Source organism: Rhinolophus sinicus, linkage group LG04 (genome assembly GCF_036562045.2).
Source record: "Rhinolophus sinicus isolate RSC01 linkage group LG04, ASM3656204v1, whole genome shotgun sequence".
Lineage (NCBI taxonomy): Eukaryota > Metazoa > Chordata > Mammalia > Chiroptera > Rhinolophidae > Rhinolophus > Rhinolophus sinicus.
This window is the reverse complement of record NC_133754.1, coordinates 49,628,076-49,648,660: the sequence shown is the minus strand read 5'-3', so window position 1 is coordinate 49,648,660 and position 20,585 is coordinate 49,628,076. Positions and strand designations below refer to the sequence as shown.

Below are 20,585 nucleotides of genomic sequence, written 5' to 3'. Positions count from 1 at the left end.
GACAAGCATACATATTTGAACCCTTTACCTCTTTTTAATCACACTTCTTCCTTCCGACCCTTGTGTGCTAAGCACGTTCTATGGCAACTCTTTCTCATCCAGTGAACTCTATGATCAAAGACCTGCCCCTCTCGCCTTTGAGGGCAGAGGATGTTATTTTACCAGCCTGTTTGAAACTGAGCTCTCTTTAGTGGTCACATCCCATGAGAAATAGAAGAATGTGGCAGAGGCTTGAAATCACTGGGTTAGCTACATACATGAATTAGCTTGGAAAACAATATGTATGTACTGAGAATAAAAGTGTCCTTCCATCTCATCTTCTTTTATAGCAAACACTTGGATATCAACTCCAGTAAAATGGAGATCATTTAACACACTCCTAATAAACAAGTGTCTCAGAAAGACTATTTCCAGTGTCCTTTGAAAAGGAAATGGTTACTCCATTCTTTTGGCTTATTATGTACAAAAATCAATCAAATAAGGCTTTTATTTAGGGGAACAGCCTGTCCCCCAATAGGCAACAGGGTTACTACAGCAGACCACAAGGGAGCTAGAAGGTGAGAAAGGCCATCCCTATTCTTGAGAATTCCATAAGGAAGGTGTTTGAATAGATGTAATGTCAACACCTTCCCAGCCCCATGACTTGGAACCCCAAGAGCGCTGGCTGCAGTCCCCACCCATAGGTAGAGTGAAGGTGGGTCAGCTCTGCCTCTGGTCTTTTCCTTGGGAAGTGTGAATAGTCAGTTGAATTGACCACACTTGTTACCAGCACTGTTCCATCTTCACAAACCTCTTACTAACTTGATTTCTAACCTCACTTCTACCTCATGCCTCATAGTATTTCTGTGTTGTTTCTCTATGCTGGAGCCTCATTCTTGAGACCTACCCTGGACCTCCATTTCTTGGGCACTGACTTCCTCTGTTGATCTGTTTGTCCTCTTTGGAGCCAGAGGTCCACCTTACACCACATCCTGGGGAGGAGGCCCCTTTACCTGTTTCAGGATCCCCTCCCCTACCCCAGTGATGTTCAAGGGAGGAATAGGCAACAGTGCATTGGTTTCTGCATGTGGACAGTGAAGCCCCAAACCATTCTTAGCTTGCTAAAAATAACACTGAGTTAAACATGCAATTTGTGATTATAAAAGCACACATGGGAAGTTTCCTTTCTGAATGGCATTAAGTAGAGCTACATATAACCTTTCAGATGAAACAGAGGAAAGGCAGCTAAAGAAGAATATTTCAACAAACCATAAATCTTATCTTAATTGGAAATTTAAAGTACTTGGAGCAAGAGAAAAGTGACAGAAAAAGAAGTAAAACTAATATGATCAAGCTGAAATCAACCCTAGTCACCAGCAAAGACACTTAGCATTTTCAAGGGAAATGCTTCTGGATAATGTTTCCTGGAAACCAGATGGGAAGTTAGATTAGCTATTTTCTCTCCAAAATAACTTGTGGTTTTGTCATTATAATGTAACATTTGCAGAAAATCAACAATATGCTGGCCTTCTGTTAGGCATGGCCTCTATAAAATGATTTTATTCAGTGTGAGACAATGATAATCACAGGAGAGGCCCAAGTCTTGGGACACATTGAAGGTTAGGGATAGAAATTAGGACAGGAAGGGGCACAAAAGAAGAAAGTTACATATTAAAGCCAAATGAGCCATAAAACTTAATTAAAACTACAGTTATACATTATTAAAAATGATAGCAAAATTTGAGCGTATTACAATAACACTTCATTAATAGAACAACTTCTGGGATGCACATGTTCCACAGAAGTGAATTTCCAGATAACTGAGGCTGATACAATTGCTAGATCAATTTTCAGCCTAACAGTTTTTGCTGGATCCGGCCAAGAATACTTTGTGTACCTCTCTTGCCTTCCTAAAAGAGATGATTCATTATATTTCAGTCCTTAATTGACAATTTAGAGAAAACATTATCAGCATTCATTATAGTTTTAGTGAGCTTATAATGTAGTGTCCAAAGCGAGATGCTTTTAAGTGTGAAAGCGGCAGTTTTAGTAACTGCCAAGGCTCTATGTAAATGGGTTCTGTATCAGGAAGATCCAGGTGTTGTCATTATATAACTCTAGGCTGTTATAAAGTTTTCTGCACTCAATTTTGTTTTTCAGCAGCTTTTGCTCTTGAGAGGCAGGGTAGTCACTTTGCTGGCCTCTAAGAGGCTTCATGTCCCAAATTTCTTCTAGTTCACTGCTTCAAATAGTGGGCATTCAAATGGGAAATCAGATTGCCAAGCTAGTGTAGAAATATGTATTAAATAAGGAGCATATGTCTCAGAGTCAGAGCGGAAGAGTGGTATAAATGACCTCATTTTATGAATTGTATCAGGTATTTCAGCTCAGGATTAGAATCCAGGGAAGTGAATACAGGTCACAGGTTAGGTAGGGGTGGGTGTTAAATGAAACCGATGTTTCTGAAATCAGGTGAAAAATTAGGTTGCATTCTATCTATATAGTTTGTTTGGTATCACTAAGGTCGGTTTTGTTCTTTGTGATTTACCATGAGAATAAATGAAGCTATTGTGGGTGTCTCTCCCGGAACACTTCAGTGGCCACAGGGAGGTGTGCTAGTTGGCAGTAGCCCACAGTCAATGTTTGCTCAGCCTCACCACAGTGTCTTGTCTGAGTAAGTGGGGATAATGGCATAGAGATAACTGCCAAGCTGTGCAAGGTGCTCACGGGATGCCAGAAGCTCTCCTAAGCACATTACACACAATCAACATGTGTGTTCCAATATTATATGGGAAGTGGTGTGATTTTTAAAACACAAGTTGTATCAGTTAATTCTAGTAATATTATAAGTAATGCTGTAGTGAACATTAATCCTAGGCACAAGGAATTTGATAGATAAAAGCCCTGTATCCCCAGTGGAATCCCAGTGTAGTTGGACAGTCTGGAAGTAGAACACTCTGGGAGCAATAGGGCATCCCCTTTACAAGAAGTGGTTCTCTCTGTTGGGAACGTCAGGATTCAAACACCCAGAATAAATCTTGTCTCTGTCATCAACATTTTATGGACAAAGATACAAAAATTCAACCCCTGAAGATGTTTATCATCAATTATTTTGACTTTACTACCACTATCTGTGGCTTATTAAGAGAGCCACTTCATCATCCAGTGATCACGTGCTAGACAGGTGTTGGCAAGAGCCAGCTGGCCTTGCACCTGCTCTTTAAGAGGAAGATGGGAGTAAATGAACTTGGCAGACTGTGTACTCATCTTTCCATTATAGAAAGACATTTACTTTGTGTTTATATGATAAATCGTTCTGTGATTTCAGTTCTTCTTTTCTTAAAAAATTGGCATTTAGTAATTCATGTCTAGGTGACCACATATAGAGAGAATAAAAATTTTGCCACTAAGTAAACAATTACTTTTTGAGAAAATTGAGTGGGTTGGTATTACATTCTTCCTAGAACCCAAGACTAAAATGTATTTAGGTAAATAACACATGGTATATCATATCACAGAATGTTCAACTCCTATTTCTCAGATAAACCTACCACAGCACAAGGGGAAGTCAAATGTAGAGTGCCTTTCGCACAGTAGAATCCAGGAAATTCTGGGAATTAATCAGTCATCCAAGATAAATGGTTACTGAATAAATATAATTCTTGCCTGCTAGGAGCTTTCAATCCAAATAGAATTTAAAAACTGAGTTAGCTGCAGAGGGGAATGTGCAAATTCCAAGATGATTGTATAGCCTGTAATTGAGCCCATTGAAAACAAATCATTATTTATACCAAAGAGAGAAGCTATCATTGGGGTTTTGTAATGAGTGAATTCTCCCACTCCCATGCATGAGTCATTTCTTCCTGTGAAGTTTGAAGTGGCCAGGGAGTTGTCCTCTGAGCTTTCGGTGGGAACTTGTTCCTAGGGCAGAAAAGATGGACCTTCCTGAGTTCTTTGAAACAGAAGGGAGTGTGCTTTATAACCATGGGAAAGTGGGATGTTCTGAGAGTAAGGTGTGGCACTAGGAGGGGGAGAAGTCATAGAAGGAGTGTTAAGGATACTAGTTAGAGCATGAGAAGGGAGGGGCAGGGTTTTGATGGCACTTTTGTCAGTTTAGTGGTGTTTCTGGGTCATAAATATCAACTTCACCCAGCTCATGATCTCTTTTTCCAACATCAGCATTGCTACTTCAACTGGATTTAACAATGGATGGATGGATGGATGGATGGATGGATGGATGGATGGATGGATGGATGGATGCATGGATGGATGGATGGATGGATATTCTTATAATATTTCATTGATTTCAGAGAGTAGGGTAAAAAAGTTATAGTCTCTACAAAAAACCAAGCAGAGCTAGAGAATGGTGTGTAGATGTAGGGAATGGGAAATGAAGAGAAAAACACAAAACTTCTAATCAGCTGGGTCTACACACCAGACCTATAGAAATAAGAATTTAAATGAATGACACTTCCTGCTTTTATTTATCTCTTTATAAGTCAGTTATCCATTTGCTCACCTTCATAAACATGTATTGACTATTCTATGCCAGGAGATCTGGACAACTTTTGGTAAGACTATGAAGGTTGAAATCTTTCTGGTAGGGGACAAACACATTTGGTAGGGATCAATATACAAAAATAAATCGCTATTGCGTAATATGGTAAAATAACAGAAGAAGGAACAAAATGTTTTGAAAGTAGAAGACAGAATTAATAATTTAATCTGTGGACTAGATGAAGGCTTTTCAGAGATGTTTGATATGGACATAGATGGGTGAGTAGAAGTGTGCCAGCTGTAGAAAAAGGGGCATCATGGGGTTAAAAGTGCTGGTGCTCCACACACTTTCCAGGTTGGAATCTGACCTCTTTTTTCACCAGTCCTATGACCTTGCACAATCCACTTAACCTGTCTGCCTTCGTGTTTCCATTTGTGAGACAAGGAGATAGTACTAGTAGATAATCGAGAAGATTATTGTCTAAATTAAGCAAGAAAATAAGTCAAGGACTGAGCGGAGTGTCCAATAAACAACATAAAACAATATAATTGACAAGGAATTCCAGGCACAGAAGTTGGCTTGTACAAAGGCAAGTGCATGGAAGGAAGGTCATGGCGTGTTTTAGAAACATTAGAGTGTTACTGCAGTGAGGGGTGAGGTGGAAACAGGGGCTAAGTTGGAGCAGCACCTGGAGCTGGGTGTGAAGTTGCAGCTCAGAGCCTTAGGCTGGGAGGCAGTGGAAACCCACTGGCTGAGTAAAAGCTAAAGAGGATGTGGCTGCATACACCATTAGCAAGATCATTCTGGAGCAGTGTCAAGGGCGAAATTGGAAAATGAAGAATTTGAGCTCAGCTGGCCAGTTCTATAAGGCCTAGAACTATCTCACAGTCTAGAGCTGGAATTATGGGAGTGACAGGGGCAAGAAGAAGCTAGTTTCTATAGCCATCCCTGAATTAAACCCAAGAGGACTGGGTGACATTTGAATGTGGGGTAAAAAAGAAAACTTTGAGGTAGTTCTGATGTTTCTGACCTATCTGACAGGGTAGCTGATGGCATCATTAACAATAGAAAATACAGAATTTGGAAGAGGAAATAATGGAAGAATAAAGTGTTTTGGGGGGGATGGGAAGTTAATAAGTTTGTGATGTCATCGCCATCCAGATATTCAAAAAGAGACAGCAGAGGGCAGTTAGACATAGGGAGTTGAGATTTGGGTCCTCCTCACGCAGATTGTGGTTAAAGCTTGGTGGTGAGGTGAATGAAGTCTTTAAGGAATCAAGGTGCACTAGGGTTGTGTGATCTTGACCATTTTCTTTAAGCTTCCAGACCCAGCAGCACTCTACTTGTCTCATACTGAACTTTCTGACCTTATCCTAATGTTTGTATCTGTTGACCTCATAATCCGCCCCCGCCATGCCCTCAACTGGGATATTCTGACTCCTAGCTCTTCTCTGGGTACAGTGTGTGTTTACATTTAAATATGCTGCTGTCAAACACTTGTGGTAACTAGATGATCTGATCCAGCCTCGTCCTTGGGATCCTAAACCCCTCTGGGTGAGGAGGGAAAAGAGGCAGAAGAAGCAAAGCTACCTGCAAAGAAGAGACAGAGATGTGAGGAAAATGCCAAAGATGAGGTCTCATGGTAATCAAGATGGGTCAAATAGAGCTTCATTTAATGAATGAATACCATTCACCTTGCTTCTTTACGGTCTGTTTCATCTCCTGATTATTATCATTAGGATAAGAAAAAAGTAAGAGACTTTTTACCTTTCTAGAAAGGCTATGCTTCAGAAACCAGGATTCAAATCTAAAGTCATCCTTCCACAGCAGGCTACCTTGTAGCTTAATTTCAGGGCCTGAGTTTCCTCCTAAGCAAGATCAGAGCAACAAGAGCTATTCTACAACACACATACATTGTTACTTTCTTCTTACCACCTTCTTCCATGTCCTCCAACTAATTTTAAAGTACTAATGGAATTTAACGTTGTCACTGACCTTAATTTATAACTCAGTCTGAAGTACTCACTGTCTCTAAAACTTGTGATGAAGACTATAGAATTGCCTGTTTGCAAGATCACATCCCTGATGCTGGGAGATTGATTGGGGGAGGTTATGGCAGAGTTTGGGTCTCCTGAGGACTTTGGTGTCCCCAGGACCAAAGATCCCTGTGTATACAACATATGTTGACATGCTGATATGTTTTGTGTGTGTAGTTGTTTATTGACCAGGAGACCTTAGACTTTTAAAACTCTCTTATTCTTTCATTTGAGTTGGAAAATAGTAACAATACAGTGAAAACTACCATGAACTGAGTATTTAATATGTTCTACAGATTACTGTAAGCTCTTTGCACAAGTGACATTAGTCTGTGTAACAAATTTATGATCTATAATGCCATCCACCATCCATGTTTACAGAAGGGCAAACAAAGATTTTGAGACAGCTTAAAGTAACTATTTCAAGATTACTCAGTTAAAATGTGGCGGAAGCAAAAAGAAGGGCAGCCCTGTATGACTTGACTCCCAGACTAGCTCTCCTGTACCTCACAATCTGCCGGTCCTTAGCAGGGTTTGAGAGGCATCTCTGTGGTACATAAATAGTTTTGAGAAACTGAATAGATAAAACTTGATCCCCAATTTATTTCCATAATATAGTAGCCTCATTTGTAGGTGAACATGGTCCTCTATGATATAGTGGAGACCATGCTGAACAGTTGCTCTGTTTGCTTACGAGTTGTTGTGGTTGGTTCGCTGTTTTGAGAGAGTACCTTAATTTTCCAAGATGTTGTTCTTCCTAGTCTCTCTAGCTTAAGATCACTGGGAAAAGGATACTTAAAGTCTCCCAAATCAGATATGATACCTATCTACTCCACAGAGTTTATGGGAAGTGTAAAGGAGCTTATTCAGTTAAGGTGCACTTTCAATTGTCAAACGTCACACAAATAGAAAAATAATATGATTTTGATTTACAAGAGTATGTCATATGTCAGCACTTTTCATGTTATCCAAAGTAAATCAATAAGATAGTAAAAATGATGGCTAACTTGCTGAGTGGTAACAACGTACACTGGCTGTATTAGGCTAAGAACTTTGTGTGTATTATTTCAGATATTTTCCAAACAGCACTATGAGATCTGTAGGATAAAAATTTCAATTTCACAGATGGGGAAGCAGGTCTAAGTGCTTAAGAAATTTGACACCATCATCTGGATATGAACCCTGGAGGTCTGACTCAGGATGATTTTTTTTTTTTTTTAAGGATCTATCAATCTGTTACATTTATACCTTCTTTGTTAGGTGGTTTGTCTCAGTTAAATAACATAAAAAAATTACGAATGTATTGTGTTTTTAATTCGATATTTTAAATTTCTAGAATTATTCTATGATGATTAGGTATTTTAGATTAGCTGACATATATATTTGTGGATTTTTCTTCCTTTCCTCGTTTGTCCGGACGTCCATGAACCCGGCAAATTTCATTTGAGGAATAAATGGATGGTCAACCAAAGTCACTAATATCTCCTGTTAGCCTGAAAGTTCTTAGGCAGTTAATTGTCCTGGAGTGAAATGTATATCTGAAATATATCATGATGAATGAGAAGGAAATGTAACAGTAGGCAGAAATCTGGATTCTGTTTGTGTGGTGCTATGGACTCAGTTCTGGACAGATTAAATGCAATTAATACCATGTTCCCTGACAACCACCGTCTTTGCATCAGAAGTCTACTGGTATGTGATACGGTGACTACTCTTTTATGGCAGTCTTTGACAGATAAGGTTATATTTTATATGTAAATTTATACTCTGATTTTGATGTTTTATTATAATAGTATAATGATTTCTTCATGTCATAAACACTCATTCTGTACCGCATGTTTGAAAACCATAAAATAAACTTTTTGTTGTTGTTTTTTAATCTCTAGTGGTCATGGGTGCTTCTGACCCATTTCAATTTTTACAGCTAAGATTTTTGGACTGATGACTAGAGATACAATGGGGACCAATTGTTGCATCCCATGCTTCAGAAGCAGATGTTCTCTGGACAAACACATCAGAAGAGTAGTGCTTCTGTATCTTCTGGACTTAAAATCTTTTGTAAACCCATTGTTAGCTACCCTCAGGGCTATTTTTCTCTGAAGCTAAAAGCCCTGCCCTTCCCTCTGTCCTAGTGAGAAAGAAAACTCATTGTCTCTACATATACAATTTTTGTAAAGAAGCGTATCTCAGATTATACTTCATGTATAATAGTTGCTACATAAGCAATAAGGTGAACATAATTTTTAAATCTCAACCTAACATAAACAGCCTTTTGAAAGTTTCCTGGGAGGAAACGTGGGAAGGTGCCTGTGCATGTAATAGAGAAATTGGCATTGTCGATAGTGGCTGGCACAGATGTTAACATGAGATGACATGTTATAGGTTCAGGACTGTACAGCTCTGATTTCTATACCTCTCCTACCCAAACTTCCAAACTACCTCATAACCTTAATTGTCATACATTGGTATTTAAAATGACAGCACACTAATTTGTTTTCATCTTAGTAGGTCTTAGATATGAATTACATTTTATATGAATTTACATTTAGTCTTAAACCAGAAATTACTGGACTTTTATGGGGGGGGTGTCTTTATGTTTATTGATGCTTTTAATTAATTACCTATGTAACTGTCAGATTTCCAGGCCTTGTTCTGACGCATCAGAAGTCTTCGGCACTTTCACATGCAGAAATCAGAGAGTGAGGCATAAGAAAAAGGGTGTTGCTGGCTTAGTAAAAGTAAACTGGTGTTCATGAAGGACCTATTATGCCAGGAGACACTCTCCCTAGATTAGTTCTCAGCAATTTAGCAATTTAGGTACATTCTGTTATATTTGAATAGGAATAAGTCGGCTGAGAGAAAGGTGTTATCTAAGGAAACTGATTTCAAAGTAGCAAAGCTGATGTGCACGTTTCCATGAGCATGTTCTTCCATGCTCTGCCTCCCGTTTCTCCACCCAGATTTTTACTGCTGCTGTGTCAGTCTATGACTCAGTCCCACATCTCTAAGTTGTTTAGATACTCCCCAAACTCTTGCTTCTCCATGTCTGACTCTCGCGTTCCTGACCTTCCGTACATTGGTCAAGCCTTGGTTCTGGATCAGCTTTCTGGGCCTCATCCACTCCTCTCCAGTCCGGAGGTGCCTGCTCGAAATTTTGGGATGCTACGTCTGGCCTTCTGTGTGCAAGCTTAGGCCACCTAGTTTGTAAACAAATGGTATTTACTAAGAACGTGTGTGTGCTCGCTTGCGCATGTGTGTGTGTGTCTGTCTGTCTCAGTGCATGCCTGTGTGTGTGTGTCTGCAAGAAAGACAGGAGAGAGAGTAAACATCACACAAGGACAAACTTTGCAGATGAACTTTCCTGTGAACCTGAGAGTGCCCTCAGTTGGCCTCCCGGGCATCCACGAAGACACGGGGCTCTGATACCTACCCTATGTTGCACGCGTCCCTAATGGCATTCTGCCCAGGTTTTGTGGTTGCTCTCATGAGCCAGGATGGGCCAATGTTGCCTTTGGGCCTGGCAAGGCTGAGCCTGCAGGCAGAAGCAAAGAACTGCTGGCAATGCTGTAACTGCGGGAGGCAGAGCCTGCCCTGATGCTCAGGCCTCCACAGAGGTCCCAGCCCTGGACCCCTACCATCCTTCCCTCTTCAATTTCTACTCAAATAACCAAGAACTGACCAAATAGCCAAGAGCTCATTGTTTCTGATACTCTTCATTTTTTGCTCCAATTATGGGCATTATTTATCAAAGGATACGTCTCGGTTAAGTTAGAGTTCAAGAAGGATCTTGTATGTGATTTTACATGCCAGTGCATACAGGATCACCTTGAACTGCTGCAGGCATTCTCTAGCCATTAGTGTTAACAGATGCTGTGATAATAGTTCTTGAAACTATTGCTTGAGGAGTGCTCCTTTGAATGATCTCATTCATAATGATGAAGGCCATAAATTCTGAGGAATGTTACACAAATTCCTGACCTGTCTGTGACTATGGGAACTAACTGCTGTTTTCAGGTAGGACCCTGAAGTTCAAAGAAATCAACCCTGCAACTTTTGTTTTTTATTTTCCTGACTTAAAACTGAGCCAACCCCCTGTGCTTAGTGAGGTTCAAAATAAGGTCTAAATAATCTTTTGAATCTTAGGCTGCCAACCTGCTTGGTGACACCCTGATAATTCCAGTTTGAGTCAATACCAAGAAGCAAAATTGCCATAATACCTGAGGAAAGATTTGTAGTTCTTACGGAATGGAGAAGGACGTGGGATGGGAGGGGGTTCTGAAAGGGATTGTGATATAAGTCAATGCTCCAGAAAGAAAAAGAGAGTGATGGACAAAGTAGAGTGAAGAAAAGAGAGAGACAGAGAGATGAAAAACCTGGTTTATTCAACCCCTAGAGTCATCTGACACTCATATGGAAATTTACGTATCTCTACACTCTCGGGTACAAACACTGAATGAAAAGTCACATGCTAAAGCTTTTCCCTGTTTACCTTCCTGTAATCCCCAAATCAATTCCTAATTGCCCAAAATTCAGGAATCATGGGAATACATGTTCTCTCCCTGCATTTAAAAAATTCTTAACACTTAACATATGCCACTTATATATAACAGTGAATTTTATAACAATTATTCAGAAAAGTAATATTCTGTGTCAACACAAAATATGGAAAACATAAGTTAATTTCCCTAAACAGTAAATAAAAAATTGCCTCAGAACATCCATCAACCTTCCCTTTTCTTCTCCTGCCATGTTACCTACTGATAAAATTGACAAATTACTTAAGACCCTACGTGAACACACTTTTAGCTCTATTTTTTGCAAAATCTGCTGTAGTTTTTAGGTGTTGAAAATATTAAACTCCATGGTCAGATCCTATAGGTTTATGAGGCAACTCTCCATAGTTTTGATTATATGCTCAAAAGGTTTCCATTTTCACCCCAATAAAAAAAATTCTGAATAGTGTGGAGAAATGTAAGTTTCAATTATATCCAATTGAATCATTTCACATTATTCTATTATTAAAAGCTTGTGCCAGAAATTCCATGATTCCATACAACAGAGGTGTACTAAGCACATAGTATAAGTCACCTGGCCATTTCTGCAGGAATAGGAAAAGACTGAAGATGTGGTATAGACATAGAGTCCATGAACTCATTAAAAGAACATGGTGAGGAAGGGGTCAACTATAAATTAAGGCGTGGCATGAGGATGTATCAGAGAAATGCTTCAAAGTCAGAAGGGGAAACATCTTTGCGTCCCACTGATTGCAAACCATGGACTTTTTAATTGTCTCTGTGTAGTTGTGTTTATTGAGCACGTATCATGGGCCAGTCTCTTCACTGAGTAGTAGTATCTCATATGCAGCTCCATGCAATTTGTTCCATTTTTATCCTCATTTTACAAATGAGAAAACTGATCTAGAGAGGTTTCATGGTTTTGAAAGTGGGCTAGTAGAGTGGCTAGCTGATCCACATCTGGCATCTGGCCTGCACTCAGCATCTGGCATCTGGCCTGTACTCAGACAGGTCTGTCTCCTCCCTGCTCTGCTGTGTACTAAAAAGGTTGAAATCTTCACTGTAGAGGTACTTTGTGACGAGGTGACTTGGTCAGTAAGAACTTTAGAAGTTACATATTTATCCTCCAGTTTTCATTATGTCTTTCAGGTGATTATATATATTTTTGGACAGTATCTAGTTGCTCCAAATAACTGACCTGGGGATATACCCAGGGTGCCAAACAAAAATGTATACACATGACTTATATTCGTCTTTTGTTATCGATATATATTGAGTATTACAATTTTAATACAGTTTTTCCTTTCTTAAAATGTGTATACATTTTGTTGGCACCCTCTGTATTCAGTACACTATGGGTCTGGTCAGTGCAAGTCATCTGGATGTCAAATAATCATATTTATTTGGATGTTTCTATTTGCTGATTTTCTATTTTATTTGATATAGAAGTTTGAGAATTGAGGTAATTTTTAATAATGTGAACCAAAGAAATGTTAATAAAAGTATGTAGATAATTTAAACATTGTTCATATCTCTAGATAATTTAAATGTTATACAAATATATGGACAACTTAAGGGTTATTAAAAATATCTAGATAATCACGACAACATATTTCTGTATGGGACTAAAGTGTTGTAATTTATTAGTGAAATGAGTGTTATCTTTATACTATTTTCTCAAACAGTCTGTAAAGTTTAGGATATCTAAAACAGGATATCAAGTACTAGTCTGAGCTCTGGCACTGATTACCATGTTTTTCCATGTATAATGAGCATCCACGTTTTTGGCCCAAACTTTCAGGGAAAAAAAATCTTTCATTTTAATTTTTTAATTCAAATTTTTATTTGTTTACATTTAGGTACTTGTTTTTTGTATTATAAAGGAATTTTAGCATTTATTTTTTAAAATATTATGATACGAGAAATTTTATGTAACAAATAATGACAAAACACAAGAACAGATACAAGGCACAAGAAATTTTATGTACCAGTAACAAATTTACGACATTTACACATCATAAAAGGCCAAAAAGTCTTTGTCATTACAAGTTTGTCATAAGTTCAACAAAACTGATTATCGTATTCCAGGATATTATTTTGCATATGATTATCGTTATTGATTTCTAGAGTTACCCTTTTAACTTATAAGCATAAATAAAAGAATTAAAAACATTTATATAGAGACAGAACTAGAACTACCCATGTATAATGTGCATCCTTATTTTTCCCTTGCAAATTGGGCCGAAAAAGTGCACACTACACATGGCAAAATAGGATACCTGGGGTCTCCATGGACACTTTGATAATCCTGATGGAACCACAGGTGAGACTTACCTTGAGTATTATTATAAAGGTCAGATAAGATGATGTATAAGAAAGGGCTTGAGGACTATCACACACAATCTAAATATCAGTCTCCATCATCCACCTTACTGACAGTCATGTCTTATGTGCTACTATACTGACCCTGTCTAAATCGTGGTCACAGGGTAAACATGCTCAGTGGATGCTCATAATGTCTCCTGACTGCACAGACTGCACTGGTCGTCTAATGAACCAGGTACTGTGTCTGCCAACACTTTTGTGCATCTGGATTTCTGGTAATGTGCCAATCTTAATGAAGTTGTCTTACTGTTATCTAAAACCCTTTGGGCACCTCAGGGCATAATGCCTGAGGTAGGGTGTATGGTAATGACAAAATGTGGCACGAGCAGGATAGGCTGTAGCTTGAATAGAGTTTGACATGACTTGATGAAATTTCCTGATGTTTAATCTACTCCTTTTGCTCCTTCTAGACAAGAAGGAACAACGAGAGACTGGGGACCTTTTGGCATTGACTCATAAGAATTATACATCTATGAGACAACATTAATTTGTATTACATGACTCATGTAGAATACACACAAGTTTGTATTCAAGAATCACGCATTCACAGTTAATTAATCACCCTTGTAAATGTTGGGGTGGATTATTGGTTAGGCACATGCATTTTTTGTTCCCAGAATGAAGGCAGGTGTGCCACTCTTGTTCACTGTGTAATTTTTATGCATGAATTGGCCTAGTCTGCTTCTGCTGTTTCTGCACCCTCTTCACTAAGATGGGCCTAAATACTTAACTGTTCAAGTATATTATTATAAGCCAAGATTATCCACAAGTATTTCAAAAGTGATTTAATTAGCATCTCTGCATTTTATAGCTTGAAAATAGCTAATCCAATCCCCTTTATTTTACAAACATGGAAGGAGAGACACTGAAAGACTAGGGAAGTCCTTAAGATCAGAGCTTGTGATACCTAATGAGATTGGCCCCTTAATAAGGAAACTTAGTGCATTGTGAACCAAAAGAAAATAACAGATTTATGCCTCTTATCTTCATATGATAAATCCAAATTTATAAGAAGAACAGTTCCAAGTCTTGAAAGTAATTTTTGTGATATTTGTTGAATAATTAATATATATGCAAATGAAAATCTTACCAAATATTATTCAAATTCAGGTCCAAAATGATTCATAAACTTAACTCAAGATTTTAGAATTCATTTGATAATATCCTTCAATTTAACTTTAAAAATAATTGGTATATTTAAATTATTCAAAGGTTTCTTAAGGTCACTTTTAACAATAAAGTAATTTATCATCATGCCATTTTCAGAGTGGGTAATTCTTCTGCTTTACAGACATTACTAAAAGCATTTTTAAAGACAGCTGAGACAAAAGGAAGACTCAATTCTAGGGTTTATAAGAAAAAATATTAAAGATTTTGATCAATTATGTTTAATATGTATTCATATATTTTCCTTATAGAAAAAATATTTTGGTACAGTGATTCTTAGTTGCAGTTTGGGTAGTTTATGGGTTCTCCAATGATTTTAAAGAAAAGGCATTATCAAAATAATTTATTAAATGAAATTCAGTTTAATTCTATTTTACCTGAAAAATGAATACATAGCACATGGTCCCTGTGAGCTGATGGAAGGAATGGCTGGCAGTAGCACTTCCTCCAAACCAGCCGAACCCAGAGGGACTTCCAGTTCCAAATATGCTGGGAGTTATTTCTTATTTTAAAAAACAGATGTTTTTAAAATACATTTGAAAGTGTCTGATTGCTGCCAAAAACATTACTCAAAATGTCAAGTGATCAACTTTTAGGCAATCCACATTAGTTTTATATTACATTAAAAAGGGGATAGCATGTGGAAGCTACAACTCAGTAGGCAGGCTATTATGGGTTGAATAGTGTCCCTCAAAGAGATATATTGAAATTCTAACCCCCAGTACCCATGAATATGACCAAATTTGTAAAAAGGTCTTTGTAGGTGTAATCATGTTAAGATTAGATTGGGCCCCAACCCAATATGCTTGTTGTTCTTATAAGAAGAGAAGAGACAAAGACACACAGGGAGAAATCTATGTGATAACAGAGGCAGAGAATAGAGTAATGTAAGTCAAGGAATGCCAACAATTGCAGGCTGCCACCAGAAGTTAGGAAGAACAAAGAAAGATTCTACCCAGTCTCAGAGAAAGCACGGCCCTGCTGACATCTTGATTTTGAACTTCTATACTCCAGAACTGTGAGGCAATATATTTCTGTTGCTTTAAGCCACCCAGTTTGTGGTAGTTTATTACAGCATCTTTAGAAAAACAATACAGATTATGATTGATTTTTTATGTAGAAAATATGGCAGCCACCTCAGAATGCAGAATAAAATTTTATGTTGACTTATATAGCAATAGCAATATAAATGAGGATTCACTTGAGCTCTTCTATTCCAGTAGAATTCTGAATACTGTATTCAATTTATTAAATGTTTCTCTTTATCAAAATTGTCAGTTTATTTCTCCATCCTAAGTTTCCGATTAATTCTAAACTTCAAATCTTCAAGGTTTCAGATTTGAAATTTCTGCCATTTACCATGACACTCCTAAAATGGGTCATCTGTCTCAGTAATTTATGCCTTAAGTACCCAATATTATCTAGCTTACTTGATGGTTATTTCTTCTATAGCTACTCGCTAATGTGGATATTCTATTTTCACACCAAACTGATGTAAAGAGAATGGTGACATCAGCATTACACATTGTTATAGATTGATTTGTGTTCCCCCAAGAGATACATATATTAAAGTAGTGGTATCCAGTACTTCAGAATGTGACCTCTTTGGAAATAGGGTCTTTGCACATGTAATCAAGATTAAATGAAGTGAAGTTGTGGTATATATACACAATGGAATACTATTCAGCGGTAAGAAAAGATGATATAGGAACATTTGTGACAACATGGATGGATCTTGAGAGTGTAATGCTGAGCGAAATAAGTCAGACAGAAAAAGCAGAGAACCATGTGATTTCACTGATATGTGGTATATAAACCAAAAGCAACAAAAGAACAAGACAAACAAATGAGAAACAGAAACTCATAGACACAGACAATAGTTTAGTGGTTACCAGAGGGTAAGGGGCGTGGGCGGTGGGGGGTGGGATATGAAGATAAGGGGGATCGAATATATGGTGATGGAAGGAGAACTGACTCTGGGTGATGAACACACAATGGGATTTATAGATGATGTAATACAGAATTGTACACCTGAAATCTATGTAATTTTACTAACAATTGTCACCCCAATAAATTTAATAAAAAAAAAAAAAGAAGAAGATTAAATGAGATATGTAAGGTACATCCTAATCCAATGTGACTTGTATCCTTATAAGAAAATAAGACAGAAACACTCACAGGAAGAACACCGCATGACAGTAGAGGCAGAGAGATAAGAGTGATAGAGCTGCAAGCTAATGCACACCAAAGTTGCTGACAACCACCAGAAGCTAAGAAGCTAAGAAATGACAGATTCTTCCTTAGAAACTTTGAGAGAATATGGCTCTGTCAACACCTTCATTTCAGAATTCTGACCTCCAGAATTGTGAGAGAATAGATTTCTCTTGTCTTGAGACACCCAGTTTATGGTTCTCTGAATGTCAACCTTAGGAAACCAAGACACACATGGGATATAAAAAGTCTGACTCTGTTTTTTAAAAAAATAGATGTAAATTATAAAAGTCCTTGACCTTTCTATTTCCAAAAGTATGATCTTAAATATTAATATTCTAAGCAACACAGAAAATGCCATTTTCAAGTGGTTCATTCATATAAAGTTGGACAATAGCCATTGACCTATCTGTGAAACTGTGAAGAGTGTGAAGTTGTAGAGTTTTATGGGACACAGAGGAGAAAGAAGGTTATGTTAAGTCCTTGATACTGTATGTGCATGCAAAAAAATAACAAAATAGTCACTAGTTTTATGTTCATTGTCTCAACAAGACACTTTAAATACTAGTATTTAGATGAAATCGTTAGGGATATGGAAAACAAATCTATTTTTACAAATGAATCCAATATTATTCTTAAAGAAAAACATTCAAGTTAAATGAATTGTGCCACTCATCATGTTTCCAGATTGCTGAACTCTTTGCTATAGCCCATGTCTTACCAACAGAGTAAATTTTCCTCCTAAAGAGCTTTGTCCTATGGTATGTGGCCAACATCTACTTAACATGCCTTCCTACCCTCTAGAATCTGCCTTTTTGGTTCAAGGCATAGATTATTTATTATTTGAATAGTCCATCTTAAGAACCCTAAAGAATTCTGAATTTAGGATATTTTTTTCTGAGTAACTAGAGTCTTCCTGTACATTAAAAAAATGAATGATTGTACCTAGTGCTCCTTTTAGGTCATTAGATCCATGAAGGATAATGAATGGGACATTTGCTTTTTGTCTTCAGCACTCAGGACTGCATAGGGCATATGGTTTATAGTGAGATCAAAGTTAGATCAAATGAATGTATTCACTCTCATATCTGTAAGTAAGTGAATGGATTTTGGGATATTTAAAAAAGGCTACTTTTTCTTCATTTTCTTTCTGCTTTCCTTCTTTCCTTCCTCTCTCCTTTCCTTCCTTCCTTCCTTCCTTCCTTCTCTCCTTCCTTCCCTAATACCCTAATTTCTTTATCAATCACAGTTGCCACCACATTTGCCGAACCCTGAGTGTTAGCATTAGCTACTGAGTTTTGGTCTATTGATATTTACAAAAAAACTAAGTTTCTCAATTCTACACAGAAAATTTGACATGATTGTATATTAAAAATTACAGACTTGTGTAAGCAAGTTTGGATAGACTTATTAAGCATTCTTAAGTTTGTCATTTGTGTGGATTATAGCAAAGGGAAGAAGTTTGAGTGTACTTTATGAAAGAAAATCAAGATTTTAGGTAATAAAAAGCATTCAATAATACTTTACCATTGTTTTCCCAATAAAGAATTACTTGTTATTTTACTTTTAGCTTGTTTTTGTAGTTTGCTGTTTTGTTTTGTTTTGTTTTTAATATGTGAAAAGGTATGCTGTCAAAAAGTAAGCAAGTGATAGTGAAATTTAGGGCACAAAGTGCAGACACAAATCGGCTATTCTTTTTTTTTTTTTGTCAGAAGAGGTAATTACATCTATTTCTAATTTTTCAAAAGGCATTAATTTCTTTGTTTTGCTATATCAAGTGTAAGGATATTACCTTAAGAAGCTCTCTTAACAAGGACAGAATAATGCATCTTTGTAGAGTTGAAAGCACGTATACTAAATCCTAAAATGACAAAATATTCATTGGAGAATGAATATTAATCCATACAAAAGATCAATGATGGGTAGACGAAAATTTTGTTTTGTTTGTTTATCTTTTTTTTTTTTTTTTTTTAAGTGGTACCATTTTAGGTGGGTAATATCTTTCTCTCTCTCTCTCTCTCTGAAGATATCTTATATCTCTCTCTCTTATTTTTGATTTTCATCCCGTGGACATTTTAAAGTATGCTTTCAGCACCTGAATCCATGTGTAGAAAAAAGAATCCCTAGAAATTTTATATGAGTTTAGTGTAGCCTTTGAAGAATTAGAGTGATTAAAAACTAATTGGTTTTTATGTACATGTGTATAATAGACCAATAGTTGATGTCAGCATGAGGACAAAAGCAATGAAGAACGACATGGAAGATGTTCATGTAGAAAACTAACAAATCAATAAGTCGAGAGGAATGCTAGAAGTGAAATGAAAATATGTTTGCAATATGTTTTATCTGTTTGCAGCATTGATTGGTTGGTGGAGATTACTGAACAGGAGAAGGAGGACTCAGGTGCTGTGTATGGGGTTAATGGGAGAAGGTACAGGGATGGACAGAGAGATCTGTTGTGGATGAGCCTGTAAAGGAGTCTTCATATGCTTCCTGCACTTTTATGACCTTATGTTAGTGTTAATATTGATGAATGTGGCTCAGAATGTTCTGAGGAATACAAAAGTGAGAGGTCCAGACAGTTTGAACTCAGCTTCAGTGACTTACGCAGAGGATGTCTCGTTCAAGGAAATTTAATGTAAGTTTAGGCAATTGTACTGTTTAAGTAAACTTAAAACCAAGATGAGAACATAGGGTTTATACTTTAAGGAAAAGGAAAAGGAGAAAAAAGAAAAATCACCTTTACTAAATGACATTTTTTTTTTTGTGTGTGTGTAAAACAGTAAGCTAGGTGCTCTAGATATTTAAGTTGCTTTTCAAAACAAAGTTGATTTTTTCTTTTTCTTTGCAGATGAAAGCATTGAGGGTCAAAGAGGTTAGGGAATTTCCTCAATGTAATACAAATATCTGGGTTGACACAACTCCTGAGCCATTCTTTGCTCTGGACTATTCTTAACTATTTTGTTTTCACTTCCTCTTACATGGCATGTGACAGATGATTCTCTATGTGGGACTCTCTTGTAAGAGTACTTCAGAATTAGGTTGAAATCCTACCCGTAACTCTACCTCTTTTTCATCTACTCAAGAAAGCATATTTGAACACATGTAAAAGATAACACAATTTTATAAAGGTAATCTTGAGTCTGTTCTAATAAAAATGCCAGCTACCATTATGTTGAGTTCTTACTCTGGGCCAGACAATGACCTAAGTGTCTTATAAGTGTTATCTTTAATCTTCACACTAGACCAATGAGGTAGCAAAACTTGGCTTAGAAATTAGGAAGAGGCAACAGAAAGGCTTAAATCCATATTTCTAATCCCAGAGTTCCGCTCCCTACCACTGTTCAATACTGCTGAATATTATGAATACGTATAAATATATACACACAGTGACCAGGCATTTTATATGTACTTCAAAAATGTTTGCTACATACACAAGTGATAAAATTTATTAAAAATGTAAGCCGCTCTCAACCTTTGATATTGTAACTATTAATACTAATAAAATATTTGTAATAGTTATAACTAATAACTAATGCCAATTCACACATGCATCCCAAAATGGTAGGTGAGAAATTTTCTCTTGGTTAGTTTGCCTTGTTTTTATGATAAGTGTCTGTAATTTGCTTGCAGAGAAAAATAAAGCAGGTAAGATGGTGAAAAGATATAATTGGGAATTGAGTGTTCTGCCCATACAGATTATTTAGGAACTGGTAGAGATCTGGCTATGTTTCAAAGCAATGTCACACATGTAATGTGGGTGTTTTTTTTTTTTTTGCCTGAGATAACTTATTT

At 37.1% G+C, this 20,585-nt stretch overlaps 1 pseudogene; it reads left to right on the top strand.

Annotated features, from left to right (window-relative positions):
• The window catches only part of LOC109447054 (uncharacterized), a 110,203-nt pseudogene that overhangs the window by 81,273 nt on the left and 8,345 nt on the right, over window positions 1-20,585 (top strand).